This window comes from Coregonus clupeaformis, unplaced genomic scaffold (assembly GCF_020615455.1).
Source record: "Coregonus clupeaformis isolate EN_2021a unplaced genomic scaffold, ASM2061545v1 scaf0315, whole genome shotgun sequence".
NCBI lineage: Eukaryota > Metazoa > Chordata > Actinopteri > Salmoniformes > Salmonidae > Coregonus > Coregonus clupeaformis.
The window spans coordinates 297,909-303,172 of NW_025533770.1; the positions used below are offsets into that span (position 1 = coordinate 297,909).

At 41.6% G+C, this 5,264-nt stretch overlaps 1 long non-coding RNA gene across 1 annotated transcript; it reads left to right on the plus strand.

The window, feature by feature from the left end:
• The first annotated feature begins 1,787 nt into the window (after positions 1–1,787).
• Positions 1,788–4,927, plus strand: LOC123484437. Its single transcript, XR_006658533.1, has 3 exons — positions 1,788–1,873; positions 2,841–2,942; positions 4,889–4,927. It is a non-coding gene; the product is annotated as an uncharacterized LOC123484437 (long non-coding RNA).
• The last annotated feature ends 337 nt before the right edge of the window (positions 4,928–5,264 follow it).

Sequence of the window (5,264 nt, forward strand, 5' to 3'; positions counted from 1 at the left end):
CTTTCCTCGATTCCTCCTCCAATCCTCTCTCCTCGTGACGAGTAGTGAGTATACGAAGACGCAGACGCGGGGAATTAATAAGGTAAAGGTTTACTTAACAATGAGACAGAGAATAACAAAGAGTGAGTAAACGACACGACAATAAAAATTACACACAACAATGAACGAACAGTCCAGGGCTATATAGTGGTGGTGATGAGGTGCAGGTGCGCTGGAGGTGATTAGGGTGCATTGGGTTTCCATTCCTGTGTTTGCCGAGGTGGTGCGCTCAGACCGGTGGCTCAGTAGACTGGCAAATCAGAGCACCGGAGGGGAGCATTGGGAGGAGAAGTGACACATTTACATTTTAGTCATTTAGCAGACGCTCTTATCCAGAGCGACTTACAGGAGCAATTAGGTTAAGTGCCTTGCTCAAGGGCACATCGACAGATTTTTCACCTAGTCGGCTCGGGATTAGAACCAGCGACCTTTCGGTTACTGGCACAACGCTCTTACCCACTAAGCTACCTGACACCTCGCCTCCTTCTCAAAACACATTGGAGAATATAATCCTATGGGGAGGGACCTTGGACCTTCTCCTCTAATAGGGCTGAAAGGAGGAGAGGAGGTAGAAGGAAGGAGAGTGGAGGAGAGGAGAAAGGAGGAGAGGAGAGAGGAGGAGAGGAGGAGAGGAGATAGGAGGAGAGGAGAAAGTAGGAGAGGAGAAAGGAGGAGAGGAGAGTGGAGGAGAGGAGAGGAGAGAGGAGGAAAGGAGATTGGAGGAGAGGAGAAAGGAGGAAAGGAGAGAGGAGGAGAGGAGATAGGAGGAGAGGAGAAAGGAGGAGAGGAGAGTGGAGGAGAGGAGAGAGAAGGAGAGGAGACAGGAAGAGAAGAGAGAGGAGGAGAAGAGAGAGGAGGAGAGGAAACAAATAACCAAAAATGTAGATGAGGAGAAGAAAACTAAGAGAATGACAGAAAGAAAATCAGAATAATTATCTTAAGATTTAATAAAGAGTCTGTAGACATAATTCACTGGGAACACACTGGTTCAATCAACGTTGTATCCACTTAATTTCAATGAAATTACCATGAACCAATGTGGAATAGACATTGAATTGACGTCTCTGCCCAGTGGGTCTTTAATCTGTAAAATGCTTGTATTAATTGTTTTTATTAGGAACATGTGATTTGCCATAGTCTTACACAGTGATCATTTTCAAGGCTCTGAAAGTAAAGTAATAAAGGAACAATGTCCCAGCAGGTGTACCAGCTTCCTGATTGAATGTGATTGGATGTGACCTGAACACAACAGAGGGTAGAACTGTACAAAGAGGAAACAAACGCACAGAAGGCAGCCACATGTGCAGGCACACAATCAGAGACACACAACACAGAAACACATGTTTTAACTTCCCCTTTTAAACCTCTGATAAAGACGCAGATATACATTTCCTAACTCTTCACACTGATGTCACACACGTAAAATGACCCTATATGGCCATCGGTGGCTGGCCACAGAGTACAAGCCATTATGTGAATTCCTTATGAAAGATGCCACAAACAGGGCTTGCAAAGTATAACTTCCTGCTTGATGTTTATTGGACACATTCTATCAACTGTAGTGGACCACAGACAGAGATCAGAGAGGTACCTGGTGGAGAAGCACATCAGACCAACTACTTAACTACTTGTCAGTACAGTTAGAATCATACAGTAGATATTACCATTAGGAGTAAGTTAGAAAGGTAATCATAGAGTAGATATTACCATTAGGAGTCAGTTAGAAAGGTAATCGTACAGTTAGGTCAGATGGATGACTACATCAACAACCAGGTAACTGAAGAAAATGAGAACAGAGCAACGAGGAGAGTGAAGACTGAGACCCATCGCTCAGGTAAAATGCTGATAGCAAGTCTTAGTGGAAACAATATTTTAATAGGATTTTACCTTTAAAAATATGTACAGTACCAGTCAAAAGTTTGGACACACCTAGTCATTCAAGGGTTTTTCTTTATTTTACAATTTTTTACATTGTAGAATAAAAGTTAAGATATCAAAACTATTAAATAACACATGTAGTAACCAAAAAAGTGTTAAACAAATCAAAATATATTTTATATTTGAGGTTCTTCAAATAGCCACCCTTTGCCTTGATGACAACTTTGCAAACTCTTGGCATTCTCTCAACCAGCTCTCAACCAGCTTCATGAGGTGCATTTCAATTAACACGTGTGCGTTCTTAAAAGTTAATTTTTGAAGGGCTCTTTATTTTCATGTACAAGATATTCTTTCTCCACCTTTTGGGACCTTGTCACAACAAAACTGATTGGCTCAAACGCATTAAGAAGGAAAGAAATTCCACAAATTAACTTTTAAGAAGGCACACTTGTTAATTGAAATGCATTCCAGGTGACTATGTCATGAAGCTGGTTGAGAGAATGCCAAGAGTGGGACTGACCATCCATGAGTTCAAAATGGTTGTTTTAACCATGTTTTGAGGCTACACAGTGTTTGTTTACAATTACAATGGAGTAAAAAAATTGAATGTTGAACTAAGCTCATGAGGCATTTATAAATTATAATCATTAAGAATCTATGGGTATATATACAAATATTTATGTAGCAACTGCAGATTCACCCTTTAATGTAATGACGTGCTTCTAACATGTTATACTGATACAGTAACTTCCTCTAAAGCAGCTGTGAGAAACAGTCCTCTCATTGCTGATTAAGTCACACCCTCAAGTGTGTGCCCGTTTGTGTGTGCTTGCGTGTGTGGGGGTATGTGTGTGTACGTGCTTGCTTGTTTGCTTGAATACATGACTGTATGTGTGTTCTCACATCAGTTTGTATCTCCTCAGGACCTGAGGATTCAGGGAGAAGACTCTACAGGATGGTTGCTGTGAGCTTTGGGATGCTGTGTGTTCTACAAGTCACTCTCAACATCTTCCTGAGACTAGTCTGTGAGTGTATTGTTATCTAATCATTACACAATATCAGACTTTCACAACAAGGTTCCAAATGCAGATAACCCACTGGGTACAGATGTCAATTCAATGTCTATTCCACATTGGGTTCAATATCATTTCATTGAAATGATGTCAAAACAACGTTATTTCAACCAATGGGGAGTGTTGTTATCTGTGTAATTAAGTCCCTCCTCTGTTAGACATGTTTAAGGAACTAGCAAACCACATTCAAGATATTCTGTCCACTTTTAGCAGACTGTCTAGACTCTTTGTTTTTAACGCCTGTCACTTACAGTTACAGTAAGACATTTTATTTAATCAGTAGTTACAGTGCATTCGGAAAGTGTTCAGACACCTTCCCTTTTTCCATATTTTGTTACGTTACAGCCTTATTCTAAAATTTATTAAATAAAAACATTTCCTCATCAATCGACACACAATACCCCATAATGACAAAAGCGAAAACAGGTTTCTATAACTTTTTGCAAATGTATAAAAAATTAAAACAGAAATACCTTATTTACATAAGTATTCAGACCCATTGCTATGAGACTCGAAATTGAGCTCAGGTGCATCCTGTTTCCATTGATCATCCTTGAGATGTTTCTACAACTTGATTGGAGTCCACCTGTGGTAAATTCAATTGAATGTACATTATTTGGAAAGGGACACACTTGTCTATATAAAGTCCCACAGTTGACAGTGCATGTCAGAGCAAAAACCAAGCCATGAGGTCGAAGGAATTGTCCGTAGAGCTCCGAGACAGGATTGTGTCGAGGCAAAGATATGGGGAAGGGTACCAAAAAAATTCTGCAGCATTGAAGGTCCCCAAGAACAAAGTGGCCTCCATCATTCTTAAATGGAAGAAGTTTGGAACCACCAAGACTCTTCCTAGAGCTGGCAGCCCGTCCAAACTGAGCAATAGGGGGAGAAGGGCCTTGGTCATGGAGTTGACCAAGAACCCGATGGTCACTGACAGACCTCCAGAGTTCCTCTGTGGAGATGGGAGAACCTTCCAGGACAACCTTCTCTGCAGCAATCCACCAACCAGGCCTTTATGGTAGAGTGGCCAGATGGAAGCCACTCCACAGTAAAAGGCACATGACAGCCCGCTTGGAGTTTGCCAAAAGGCACCTAAAGGATGCTCAGATCATGAGAAACAAGATTCTCTGGTCTGATGAAACCAAGATTGAACTCCTTGACCTGAATGCCAAGCGTCACGTCTGGAGGATACCAGGCACCATCCCAACGGTGAAGCATGGTGGTGGCAGCATCATGCTGTGGGGATGTTTTTCAGCAGCAGGGACTGGGAGACTAGTCAGGATCGAGGGAAAGATGAACGGAGAAAAGTACAGAGAGATCATTGATGAAAAAACCTGCTCCAGAGAGCGCTCAGGACCTCAGACTGGGGTGAAGGTTCACCTTCCAACAGAACAACAACCCTAAGCACACAGCCAAGACAATGCAGGAGTGGCTTCGGGACAAGCTAGAGCCCAGACTTGAACTCGATCAAACATCTCTGGAGAGACCTGATAATAGCTATGCAGTGACACTCCCCATCCAACCTGGCAGAGCTTGAGAGGATCTGCAGAGAAGAATGGGAGAAACTCCCCACATACAGGTGTGCCAAGCTTGTAGCGTCATACCCAAGAAGACTCAAGGCTGTAATCGCTGCCAAAGAAACTTCAACAAAGTACTGAGTAAAGGGTCTGAATACTTATGTAAATGTGATATTTCAGTTTTTGATTTTTTATAAATATGCTAAAATTAATAAAAAAGCAAAAACTGCTTTTTCATTATGGGATATTGTGTGTAGATTTCTAAAATAGTGAAGGGGTCTAAATACTTTCCGAATGCACTATTATGTATCAATCCTTTCCAGATAACAGATGCATCAAAGACTGAAGAGAAGCATTTTTCTCTTTATAAAACCAATGCAGATGCAGAGAGAGACCAGCTACATACCAGATACAACAACCTGACTGTAGAGAGAGACCAGCTACAGACCAGATACAACAACCTTGCTGAAGAGAGAGACCAGCTACAGACCAGATACAACAACCTGACTAAAGAGAGAGACAGGCTTCAGAATTTGCTTTCTGGTCAGTGAGCTGGTTTTGTTATAAAGTCAATCTGTTCATTGAGATCTAGTCCAGTGGATCATGGAAAATAAAATGTGATGTTTATTGTTTTGTATCATATTGTATCAGTGTTGTGTTGTGTCATCAAACAGAGAAACCCTGTTGTTTTGATGGATGGAGGAAGTTTGACAGCAGTTGTTACTTCCTCTCTACTGAGGATAAAACCTGGGAGGAG